Source organism: Pelodiscus sinensis, chromosome 1, assembly GCF_049634645.1.
Source record: "Pelodiscus sinensis isolate JC-2024 chromosome 1, ASM4963464v1, whole genome shotgun sequence".
Lineage (NCBI taxonomy): Eukaryota > Metazoa > Chordata > Testudines > Trionychidae > Pelodiscus > Pelodiscus sinensis.
This window is the reverse complement of record NC_134711.1, coordinates 76064391-76077577: the sequence shown is the minus strand read 5'-3', so window position 1 is coordinate 76077577 and position 13187 is coordinate 76064391. Positions and strand designations below refer to the sequence as shown.

General features: G+C 43.4%; 1 long non-coding RNA gene across 1 annotated transcript in view; it reads right to left on the bottom strand.

Annotated features, from left to right (window-relative positions):
* Positions 1-549: 549 nt before the first annotated feature.
* LOC142829994 (uncharacterized) overlaps positions 550-13187 on the bottom strand; it is a 173932-nt gene continuing 161294 nt past the window's right edge. The window contains exon 4 of the long non-coding RNA XR_012904995.1: positions 550-4159. This is a non-coding gene — a long non-coding RNA (uncharacterized LOC142829994). The remainder of the gene's footprint in view (positions 4160-13187) is intronic.

Sequence of the window (13187 nt, the reverse complement as noted above, 5' to 3'; positions counted from 1 at the left end):
TGATAACTAATATATTCAAATCTTCACACTCTTATAAATGGTATAATCACATCTTAAAACAATGTGACTGCTCATTGAGCAAGATGTGCAAGATCTGGTTCCTAGCTAATTGCTCAGATGAAGCTGCAGCTATAGAAATCTCTAGTAATATAATGTACTGTCAGCCCCTTTATTTAAGTATCACAGAGCCCAGTGACAAAACTCCAACTGATTTAAGTTAAGCAGTACGAGGTCCTATGTGCTTTAATGATCAGTTCTGGCTTCTCATGTTGATTTTCATCATTTTATCTTCTACTTTAATTGTGTGTGTGTGTGTGTGTGTGTGTGTGTGTGTGTGTGTGTGTGTGTGTGTGTGTGTATTTTTGAAGAATAGAAAAGGTATAATTCACAGGCAAACACTCATGAACTTAGTGACACAAATAGATGAATTTCATCTATTTGTGTCACTAAGTTCATGAGTGTTTGCCTGTGAATTATACCTTTTCTATTCTTCAAAAATAAGGAAAAGGCCTAAGAAAGATAAGACTACTCCATGACTCTGGACCCTACAGCATTCATGAATAACTACAACATACCCTCTAAAGTTGCATGAGAGAAGCACAGATGCATATAAAACTAAAAGTGTGTGGAGAGTGATGTATTCTGTGTTCCTTTTCTATATCAACATGAGTTCCATTTTCTCTCTCTTTCACTACTCCACTCATTTTCCCCCTGCCAGGGAACAGTCAGCTACTATACTTTTTCCAGCAGTATATCCTTTAACTATTACACCCTTTAAAAAGTACTGGAAATAGCATGTTTCCTCCACAGAAATCCAATAGTAAGAGTATTGAATAGAACATTTATTGCATATTGCAGTAGAGGAGATTCTCAAATGAAAAATGTGCAGAGTAGAAAATCAGGAAAAAATTTTTTGGCATTAGTGGAAATGCTAATTTCCTCAGACTACTTCACTATTGAGTTTTAAAAAGAAGGAATTTCCCCATAACCACCATAACAGTGATCAATGATCAACAAATTACTCATCCATATTTTAAATCATGTTTAGTTTTTATATTGTATATATCTGTGAGAAATATAAATCCACTAAGGTGAACATCTACCTACGATGAGCCTCTCTACAAATGAGATTAGCAAGTGAGAGAGTGTACACAGATAGTAACAAGCAGACTGTATTAATGTTATTGGATAACATGGCTTTAGTCTATGAATTTAAATAACTGTAGTTTCCAATGCCTTTGGCAACCCAGTGAGCCCAAAGAGTTCAGGCATATTCTGTTTTGCAAACAATATTCTTCGTTTGTATTCAAGTTCTTGTCTAAAATACAGTATGTAGATGTGTGGATATTTATGTTGTTGGCTGGCTAGGCTTCCTTCTCTGCAGTTCTAGTCTAACTATAGGCAGTATTTTACCTCAAGGATGTTTGCAAAGCAATATTTCCCTAAAACAATACCCTTCATCAACCATGCACTTTTACCAAAACAATTTAATCTAAATGCATAAAAGTAATTGCACTTCAAATAAGAATCAAATTCAACCTAAAAAATACAAAAGACCTTACAGCACTGCAGTAACTGGATGGGAAAGAAAATATTTGCATTGGGTGTATGATTACATAGTATGTTTTCCTATGACTGTTTTCCCCCTTAATGTTGTCAAGAGTTGTTTCCATATGCTCCCTTTTACAGTTGGTTTCTCAACATGGGTTTATAGGGTTTTTTAAAGACTAGACAGATTAGAATAGATGTATAAATTAAGCATGGAACAACAAGTAAAGGTAACTATATTTTTTAAGGAAGTAGAAATGTATGTCACAGTGCACAAATTCCCAGAATGTCTATAGAAAGAGGTCCTAAAGATAAGCCAGGCACATATTCTTCCACATTCTTGCATATTTCTCATGGGACAGGGGTTCTCAAAGGAGAAATTCAGCATCTTCCTTCTCTTACAACATAGTCTGTCTGTGATTAATACCCAGCTTTTGAAGCTATAATGGATGGTTATGGCCCTTGGCTACTTGAACTGAAAATAAAGGCCAGAGTCAACTGAAGGTGGGCAAGAGGTGAAAATGGTGGGTGTTGAATTATAAGGAAAAAGCTCAAAGTCCTCACAAGTGCTCATAAATTATAATGATTATACATACTGGAAAATAATTTAGCAGCAGGATCTTTCAAGTGTTTTGTTTATATAAAATCAATTACATGGTAATCCTTGCTATGATCAAAAAATCTCTTTGGCAGGAAATATTTGACCCATCCTTTTGTATTTTCAAGTCTTCAGCATTTCACTTTAAATGGCAACTCCTGTACATAAAAGGCACTGGTAGACCCACTGTATAAAAGTGTTCTTGATATAACCATCCAGAATAAAAAATCTTATTACAATTGAGGTATGGAAATAACACTGTAATTCTCGATATATAACTCCTGTATACTTTCTCACACACACCTTGCAGAATGGGCCTGGAGAAAGAAAACTGAATATTCTTGCTCCTCTTCAAAGAAAAATCTCAGAAAAGCTCCCCTTACAGTCTTCTTCTCATGTTCTCCTAGCATATCTGCCTGTATGGAATGGTCACTAGGACTTGCTCCCAAACATACAGCTGCTTTGGGGATTCACAGCCGCAGTGTCAGATTAGCTAATGTGCTCATAGGGCCTGTGTGTAGGTGCCTTAGCATCAGTGCTGGGCAGGTAGGCAGGGCAAGTTCCACATCCCAAACCCACTCTTCTCCCCTGCAGCAGCACCCGACAGATACGGTGGGGTGAGGTAATCCCCCAGACTCTGGGCCCCTGCTTCAGTCCCAAGACTGGAAGTGCTCTGGCTCCCTGCTGGAGCCTCAGAGCTGTGGGAGCTCTCACTCCTTGCTGCAGCCCTGTGGTCATGATGGAGGAGACCTGAGGTTCTCCAGACTTGGGACCACAGTGAGGGAGTGGAATTTGGCAGGGCCATGGGTGAAAGACATGGGTAGGTTTCTTCCCACTTGTTCAGGTCCATAGCTCATGAAACCTTAGTCCATCTTTGCACAGGAGGCCAAAGCCATCAATATGGAAATCAATATGTCTATAGCAGCTCAGAATTTTGGTAGCCTTCTGGCTCTAGGGGAAAATGGGAAGGTATCTGTGCTGCTTTTTAAATCTGCAGGAGGAAATCAGACAGGAGAGTGTCCTCTGTCTTCTCAGGAGAAATGTTTGAGGTGTTTAATTTCCATTTATACCATATTGTTTATTTTGTTCCATCAACACTAACATTATTTTAAGTAGATCAGCAGTTTTGTTTAAACTTTCTGAATGGAGGATCTTGCCAGCATGGCTTCATATGGGACCTAGTTTTAAACTCCGTTAAGAGCTGAGGTCCAGATGTAAGTGGAGGCCAGAAGGTTTCTGGCCTAAGATCAGGAACCAGGAACCTCTCCAAGGGAAGCAAATGGCCTCCAGCCCTCTGAGGACACTATCGGTATTTATTTCTTTGAGATGATAAGTTTGGTGATAAAAATAATAATGTTTATGTAATATACTTACACACATATAAGACACGTGATTTCGTACCTCATGATATTTGATTAAAAAGAACTAAAAAATATGAAATTAACATGGCACATGAAAGGTTTAAAAACTGGCTAATTGCTAATCTGCCACTAGTTTACCTTCCTCATTCAGTAAGGGTCCCATACTTTCCCTTACCACCCTCTTATTGCTAATGTGCCTGTAGATACCTCTCTCATTACCTTTCACATCCCTTGCTAGCTGCAATTCCAATTGCACTTTGGCCTTCCTGATTACACTCCTGCATGTACAAGCAATATATTTATACTCCTTCCTAATTATCTGTCCAAGATTCCACTTCTTGTTAAACTTCCTTTTTGTGTTTAAGCTCAGCAAGGATTTCACTGTTAAGCCGAGCTGGCTGCCTCCCATATTTGCTTTTTCTTACTGCTCGTAGGGATGGTTTGTTCCTGTGCCTTCAATAAGTCTTCTTTAAAATAAAGCCAGCTCTCCTGGATTCTTTTCCCCTTCATGTTAGTGTCCCAGGGGATCCTGCCCATCAGTTCAGTCTGAGGGAGTCAAAGTCTGCCTTTCTGAATTCCAGGGTCTGTATTTTGCTGTTCTCCTTTCTTCCTTTGGTCAGGATTGAGATGTAGCAGTCTCCAATATCCATTCCTGAAAGCGAAAATATGGAATTATCCAGGTGCAAGCACTCTGAGAATTAATTTGATCCCCAGTGCTTATTGAAGTGATGCCAATATAGACATTCAGATCTTCTCCTATTCTTATTCAGTGCTTATGACAAAGACACCGGAAAGCAATTTTATTGATTTTGGCCCTTCCTTTTTACTCAAGGAAAATAAATTAGATTTCCTTTGTGGCTACTTCTGGAAGACTTGAAAAGCTGTGAGCAGTGAAAAAAATGAACATACAGTTCAATTTGGCATAGTCAGTCCTAGTGAAGGAATGTTCAAGTAACTTGTAAGTAACTCTAAAACACTTTCATGTCATCTCAGAGAAAACAAGTTTGGGAATCTTATTATAATAGATAGATAGTATTAGAAAGCTTATAAAAGACAATCTTTTTATATATCTTAAAAGTCTTGGAGATTAAAGCCAGTGTATTTTGCCTACCTTACTCAGGACTTTTCTGTACTAGGTAGCCTTAAACAGATGACAGCCCCTGAGGCTAAACTTGAAAGATATTTCTCTTCTGTTCCCCAGTGTCTGCACTGGGAGAGATGCATTGCTTATGTGTGTGTTCTTTGACTGACTCACAGCTATTTGGAAAGATTTCAAATGTATATAGTGGAGAGGAGGGATAAGGGCTAGTTATCTTTACATATATATTGACCAAAAGGCAAATGCAGAAATAATAGGGTTTTACAAGGAAGAACCCCAAAGCATAACACCTTGCACAAAAATCATATACAACTCAAAGGGTCATTATTTTAAAAGACTATAATGGCAGTTTCTCCATACTGATGCTCATAGTTTCTCCATATTCTTAGGAAGTAGCTATGATAACAGTTGGCTTTTTAACTTGTGACATCACTTAAGAGCTCCACTTGGAAAAGGCGACGAGGAGTCCTGTGGCACCTTATAGACAAACTGAAGTGTAGGAGCATAAGCTTTCGTGGGCAAAGACCCACTTCGTCAGATGCATCTGACGAAGTGGGTCTTTGCCCACGAAAGCTTATGCTCCTACACTTCAGTTTGTCTATAAGGTGCCACAGGACTCCTCGTCGCTTTTGCAGATTCAGACTAACACGGCTACCCCTCTGATACTTGGAAAAGGCTTCACAACTACACACATTCATAAATGACTCCTAGAAGTTCTTCATTAAGGGTACATCAATGCTGCATCTGGGGGGCAGCTTTCCAGAGTGGGAAGACCTGTGTGACACCCACAGCTGCACTGCTATTTTTAATTAGCTAGTTAGAGCTGAGTTAACATACCAGCAGCTTTGACTAGTTGCCTGACCATGCACCAGGGAGGACCAAAGTGGTTTGTGCTCAGCCAGCCAGGTTTCCCAGAGCTACCTTTGTGCTACCCCTAGCTGCATTGTTATTTTTAGTGTCCTAGTTTCACATGCTCCCAGATGCAGTGAAGACACAGACTCAAATAGATTTGAGTCTTCTATTAAAATACAGCTAGTGGACTAAAGAGGAGTATTAATTCAATATAAAGTCTGAAAAATATAGCTTTCTTCTTAATATAAATGCAGTTGTGTTGACATTTCATCCAATCTTTGCTGAAACTCTCATAGGGCATCCTCTGATCCACAGGCATTGATCATGCCAGTTAACTCAAAATGGAACCTCCTTAACCTAAACCCTGATTTTGCAAAGAACATGATTTTTTTTTTAAAAAAAGTATCCTTAAATGGTTTGTTGAACTGAGACCCTAGTCAGATGTGCATCACATTTGTAGGAAATCTCTTCCTGCATAGTTGGCATATGCAGTTCACGATAATATTTGGGAGAAGTATTCAACTTCTACTGAGATCGATGGGGGAAAAAAACAACTTCTATTGACTTTAGTGTGCATCAATCTATATGGCCTGATCATGCAGAATGCTGGACATAGATTTAACTTGGAGAGAAGGAGGGTACTTAGCGCTTTACAGGATCAGGCCCAGAGCTTTTAGCTGAAGCAGTAGTTGGACCAGATGTCTGTAAAATTACACACTAAAGCTAACCAAAGGATATCACATAACTTCTCAAGGGATACACATCAGTTAGAGAAGTGAGGGTTGCTCTGCATTAGTCAGTCATAGACAAAATAGGGAGAGATTAAAAATAGGGTGAGATGATGCAAATGCCTCTTGGCATCTGAGATGAAATTTAGCAGTGTGATTGAAAGAGGCTGATCAACATAATTTTCATTACAGACTGTCCTTGGCCAGACAATGCATTCCTCTAAATGGAGACCTCCATTAGTGGACGTTCTCTGTTAAGAGCTTGCTGGATTTTTAGTATTCTGTCTCTGCTAAGCTCTACTGCAATTCATAGAACAAGAAGCTAAGACAAGCAAAGTTCCCTTGAGTATGTGATTTGTGTCTCCTGAAGGCGTTGATGGCATAATAATAAATAAATATATAAATAAACCCACTATATCCAACAAAAAACATGCATGAGAGAAATTCTCCCAATGTTTTTCATTTACCTCTTCACTGGTATTATGACCACTTTTTTGTTTAGCTTATATGTGAACAGTGTGAGGAGGACAGAGAGGCATAAATAAACTAGGTATTTAACCTCAGGGTACGTCTACACTACAGTGCTAGTTCGAACTAACTTAGTTCGAATTAGTTAATTCGAACTAAGCTAATTCGAACTAACGCGTCTAGAACTAAAAACTAGTTCGAATTAGCGTTTTGCTAATTTGAACTAGCAAGTCCACATTGAGTGGACTCTGAACAGGGCTTAAGGATGGCCGGAAGCAGTGCCGGCAGGGCATAAGAGGAGGACTTAGAGCATGGAGATGCTGTCTCAGGCTAGCCGAGGGCTGCGCTTAAAGGGTCCCGACCCCCACCCCGGACAGACAGTTCTAAGGGGTGCCCCGCTTGCAAAGAAGTTCTGGCTTGGAGTGCCCGGAGTACCCACACTGGGCACATCACACCACTCGGCCATCAGACCGGCTGCACTTGCCGCAGGCTGCCATCTGGGAGAGGGGGCAATTGGGGGGCTGCAGGAGAGCTTCCACCCCCAGAAGCCCGCAGAGCCAGCCCAGTCCTCCCCATCGGGGGCTCGTACCCCATTCCTCCCTCACCTCCTTCCACTTACCCTTCCCTAGCCCCCCTTCTTATTGATGTACAAAATAAAGATAACGTTTCTTCCAACATTGACTCTGTCTTTATTGAACAAAACTGGGGGGAGTCTGGGAAAAGGAGGTGGGAGAGGGGAAGAGAAAGGCTGGGAGAAGGGAGGGCAACTAACATGATCAGGGGTTGGGAACAGGTCCCAGATGAAGAAAGGCTACAGAGACTGGGACTGTTCAGCTTAGAAAAGAGGAAACGGAGGGGGGACAGGATAGAGGTCTCTAAAAGCAGGGGTTGGGTGGAGACGGTGCATTCAGAAAAGTTCTTCCTGAGTTCCCATAAAGAAGGACTAGAGGACACCAAAGGAAAGGAATGGGTAGCAGGCTTGAAACTAGTAAGAGAAAGTTGTTCTTCTTCCCAAAGCAAATAGTTAACCTGCGGAACTCCTTGCTGCAGGAGGCTGTGAAGGCTACAACTAGAACAGAGTTTAAAGGGAAGTGAGATCAAGTCATGGAGGTTGGGTCCATGGAGTGGTCTTAGCCAGGGGGTAGGAGTGGTGTCCCTGCCCAAAGTTTGTGGAAGGCTGGAGAGGGATGGCACGAGACAAATGGCTTGGTCACTGTCTTCGGTCCATCCCCTCCAGGGTCCCTAGGGTTGGCCGCTGTCAGCAGACAGGCTACTGGGCTAGATGGACCTTTGGTCTGACCCAGGACGGCCATTGTAAGCTCAGGGCTCAGGCTCGGGGGTCTCAATGGACCCCCTTGATTTTCATGCACACCTGCTCCTGGGTGGCCAGGCTGGCAGCTCTCCTGCCCTAGACGGCCACTTTCCTGTGCCTAGTGCGGAGATCCTGGACAAGGTCCACAATGTCCGCACTAGCCCAGGAAGGTGCCCGCCTCTTGCGGTCCAGGGCAAGCTCCCGTGAGCCGCCGGCCTGGTCCCGGGAAGAGGGGGTGGGCTGGGGGACATCGGGTGGGTGGCTCTGTGCTGTGCCAGGTGCAGGGTCTGCTGGCTGGGTGCTGGCAGGCTTGCACCTGGCACGGGCACCATAGCCAGCCCGTGCCCCTTTAAGGGGTCCGGGGCCGGGAGGGGGGCATAGAGTTTCCCTGGTGTTGGCCAGAGTGGCCACCAGGGAAACCTGGGGAGGGCTAGCCTCCCACTAGTTCGAATTAAGGGGCTACACACCCCTTAATTCGAACTAGCTAGTTCGAACTAGGCTTAATCCTCGTAAAATGAGGTTTACCTAGTTCGAACTAAGCGCTCCGCTAGTTCGATTCAAATTCGAAGTAGCGGAGCGCTAGTGTAGCGCCTATTAAAGTTAGTTCGAACTAACGTCCGTTAGTTCGAACTAACTTTGTAGTGTAGACATACCCTCATAGATTCTTTCAACCATCATGTTCTGGCAATGGTCAAATGTAAGGTCAAAACTCTGGTTAGTATTAATTTAACTTCATTGCTGAATCCTGTGATAGTTTTCACATGACCTTCCTAGTCAAAACTTCGAGTCGCCATTTCATTATTTAGCTGTTAAATCAAATTATGAACCTTTTGAGATTCATTCATCAATAATATTAAGTTGCTCTTGACTTCTTCCAAATATTATCATGAACTGCAAATTCCAACTGTGCAGGTAGAGATTTCCTGCAAACTTGATGCGTTGGAACTGCCTCCCGGGGGACGGGGGCAGGCTTCTGTTTGCTGTTTAGGGTGAGGGAGGCAGAAGAGAAGGGCCACTGATCTCAGGGTGTTCCCTCCTCTGTACCCCCATCTCAAGGGAATGAGCAGGGTGAGGCCTTGGAGAAGGGGTAGGGAAGGAGGTGGGACAAGGGTCTTTGAGTTGGAGATAGATCCTGTCTTGACTTAAATTGGAAAAGTGATCTTGCACTTGAAAAGGTTGGAGACTGCTGGTCTTTTGTGAATGTATGCATTCTATAAAAGCTAGCTTGCGAAAGATGTGCTCATAGTGCAGGTATGTTCATCGCTATTTAAATATGTTCTCAAAAAAGGAAGCTTGTAATTTACCTTAGCATTGCATTTATAAAAATAATCAACTGTAATAATTTGCCTCTGTTTCTTTATTGTGTAGTTATGAAGAGAGTCTGAGGATAAAAATCTTCTTGGATTTAGAAAAGTTAGAGAAGTTAACTGAGAAATTCCACTCTGAATTTTCTTTCTCAGGGAATTAGCATCCTATTCTCACAATTGTTCATGTTTTTGTTTAAAAAAAAATACAAAAAAGTGTTTGAAAAACAACCTGCTCAAAAATTAGTTTTGGTTTGGTTCAATGAAACACTTTGTTTCCCTATCTCATTTGACTTATACTGTTTCAACTTTTAAAAAATGAACCTTTTAAAAAAAATCCTATAACCATCAACAAAACAAATCTGTTATTTGCACAGCTTCATTGTAGGTAGCAGGAGTAAGGAAAGCATTAAGCTTATTGCTTTTTCATCAAAATCCCTTTAACACCTATATTTACTTAGAAATATCCTGACTAGCTTTCTAATTGTAGCACAAACATGTCTGAGAACAGTAGTGCAAAATCTTGAAACTTATTATTGAAGGGGAGTATTGTGACATTACCTAGTGTAAACATGCCCCCCTTCACCCACCAGTCTCGTGGTCCCGTCCCACTCTCGATCGCCTCTCAACGTCCCAGTCAACAGTATTGTCCCTCTGCCCAAGATCTGTCAGGCACGTTACTCTCGTTGGTGGAGAGAGGGGGGTCCAGGCCCGCCCTCTCTCACGGACCCCAGCCCCGGGCCCTAAGGACTCGGACGTGTTACCTGTCCAGTCCGACTGACGGGGCCGTAGCCGCAACGCGTCAGTTGCAGGCTCCCTTTGCCCGCCCTGGGCTATTTCCTCTCTCCACCCGGAGTCAGCCCACCACATCTGAGCCTACCTCCGTGGCTTGGGGCCCAGCCGTTATCCGGTCCTGGGGGGGGGGGGGGTGGTAAGCACTCTCGGCACTCTTCCCCCCTTCACCCACTCCCGGCGGGCGTTTAAATCCCTGCGCCGTGGCTCGCCGGCGGGGCCCCGCCCGGCGCGACGTGGGTGGACTTCCGGCCCGGCGTTATGCCTGCTGGGTGACGTCACCAGCCCAGTGACATCACCGGGCTTCCCCGGCACGTTCAGCCGGCGTGCGGCCGCCGCCGCCGCCAAGCAGCCGGCGCAGCGGTTTGCGGCTTGCGCGGGAGCCGCAGCTTGCCCCGTTCAGGGCTCTCCGGCTTTCCCCCGAGCGCCGCCAGACAAGCGGTCCGCTGGGGGCTCTCAGTGCGGGGTGCCTCTGCCCCGTCACACCTAGGGTAAAAGCTGGATTGTTGAATAATTGTCTCTTAAATTCTCCATTTGGGAGGCCTTCTCCAGAACTTTGCTGTGAGATCAACCACTCCTGTTCATACAGTCTCCCGCATGTAAATTCCTCTAAGCCATGCTATATGAGTGATGTGGCCAGCCACTTTTCAATTATACCACAGAGAACACCAGCAATTTATAGTCCTGACTGGGTGGGACAATAAGGGCAGTTGTCCAAGGACCTGGCCATTTAAAAGGGCCCAGAGCTCTTTGCCAACAGCAGCAGTGGCCAGAACCCCATGATCTTTAAATCACTGCCAAAACCCTGCATAGTCTGGTCTGAGCAGCACTGAGGGCTGGCTTGGGGAGACTACTCCCTAGCTCTACCCCTTGTTCACAAAGCCCCACGTCTTCCAGGGGGCCCAGAGTCGAGCCCTCCTCCCCATACACATTGCCCAATGTCCTGTAAAGTCTGGTTACAAGAAAATAAAAGGTAAAACGCAATTATCTAATTTAAGAAGCTAAATTAATTCAAAGCACAGGTCTCTTTCACCAGGCTTCAAGAATCTTACTGGCTGGATTCCTTTCAGACAATGCCCCTCACCTAGTGTAGTGTGAGTTTCCTTGTCTTTCATATGTTGTTGATGCCATGGGCAAAGAAAAAGGGAAGCATGTTTTGGGGACTCTGTTCAGGGCTCCATGCACAGAGCTAACTGAGCGGGCGGGGCTGTGAAGCTGTGCTGCCCTGCAGCTTAGAAGGAACACTGCTTTTTCCTGATGGAAATCAATCACCAACAAAGTCCCAAATTGTTTTCTTCCATGTGTCATTTTAGGTGTCTGCATTTTTTATTCGCAAAGAGCGTATAATAGGTATCAGCTGGTCCCAGAGCATGGCCTCTTGCCATGCCAACTAAGATGCACCTCCCACTGAAGACATGCTATGAACCTCCATGGCAACTGGCTGTAAATCTGTGGGCCCAATGTCTCCAGCTTCAAACACTGACTCTCACGGCCTTCTCCCTTGCTTTTCTTACAATGTCCCTCCAGCCACACTGATGTGGAGGCATAGCAGTGACCTTCTAGGATAACTAGACACACACTCATGGGCCAAATGTTCAATATTATGCTCACACCTACTCCTGTGACCCATTAATGTGATTGTAAAGGAAGGGATAAATGGAAAGCGCTTAGCACACATAAAACACTGATCTGGGGTATGGAGCTGGCCTGGCTGTCTGATTAGCCCATTCCTGCACTTGAGTAAAGAGGGGACAAACTTAATTATTTGATACTTACAAAAGAGGGCACCGGGAATGAGGAGGGGAATTGCAACATGCTGTAGGAAGAGGAAGTGACAGTTGTATGCCCAATAGATTGCCAGAGCCACTACTGCTCAAAAAAGAACTGCTCCAGAAAACCAAACTGACAACATGGGAGACTGGGGAGCACCTGAGGCTCTGAATGAAGAGCCAAGAAACCTAGATATGCAAATTACTGGTGTGACAGGCTGACTGACTTGGGGAAGGCAATAGTCTGTTTTATGCTTGGACACTCTTTTTGAGTCTGTATGGGGTGGGATAGAGCATGGGCCTCTTTTATAGCACCTTTTAAACAATCGATTACATGCCTCAACATGGGCCTGTCTGCACTCGTGGACATTGAGGTGCCACTGTTGATATGTGTAATTTGTTAGAATCCTGTTGCAAGTTATGCTGTGGATGTAAATAATCCAATCCTGAATGAATATGACCCCACATCCTCAGAGGAACCTCCATAACACACTCTTTGAGATTGCCAAAGGTATGTTCTTTTCTGAGGTAACATCCTTCCTTGTGAAGGAAGAGTGGCTTCTACATTAAGTAAGTCTGTACTAGGCGAAATCACAGCTCCGCCCTGCTCTTGTATTATTATGCCTCTCTGGGCCATCTTTAGCTTGTTTTTTTAATATATAATCTAAGAATTTGGATGTCAGATCTCTCCTTCCCCTTCCCACGGCCGACCCTAACTTCCAAAACCCATGTAAATTGTTCCTTGATGAAGACCTTATTAACTGTGCTAGTCCATCCCTTCAACAGATTTCAGCCTCCCTATATCTTTGTAACTTCTACTTGTGTTCACATTAGAGTGACAAATGTGAACTCTGCTACTTGCAGCATAAGACTTGTAGGATAAAGGTTTTACTCTACAGACCACTGATGTACATGGAGTATAATAAATTCCATTCATTGTGTAATAACTAATTAATTTTAAAATGAAAATACCCTTGGAGACAGATTTGTGCAATGAAATTTTCTTCAGAATCTTCCCTTTTTGATAAAGTAATAGTTTCAAAGGACACATTACATCTTTCAATTAGTCATCTGATATTTTCTTTAATCCTATTAAGATGATGTGGAGGCAGCAAAAGCAGAGTGAAAGCTCTTAATAAGTCTGCCAAAAATTCTCTGCTTGTGGCCTATGCTATTTGTTGCAATGGAGAAAAAGGAATTGAGAATTCAGATGAAGTTATTGGAACATTGCCCTTGGTATGGTTGCTGACAAAAAGCAAAATAAGCTTTAAGATACCTGACATCATCTGGTGAAAAAAAGTGTCCCAGAAAGGAGCAGTGGTTCTATGCTTGATATGATTCTATGCTTGCATCCCT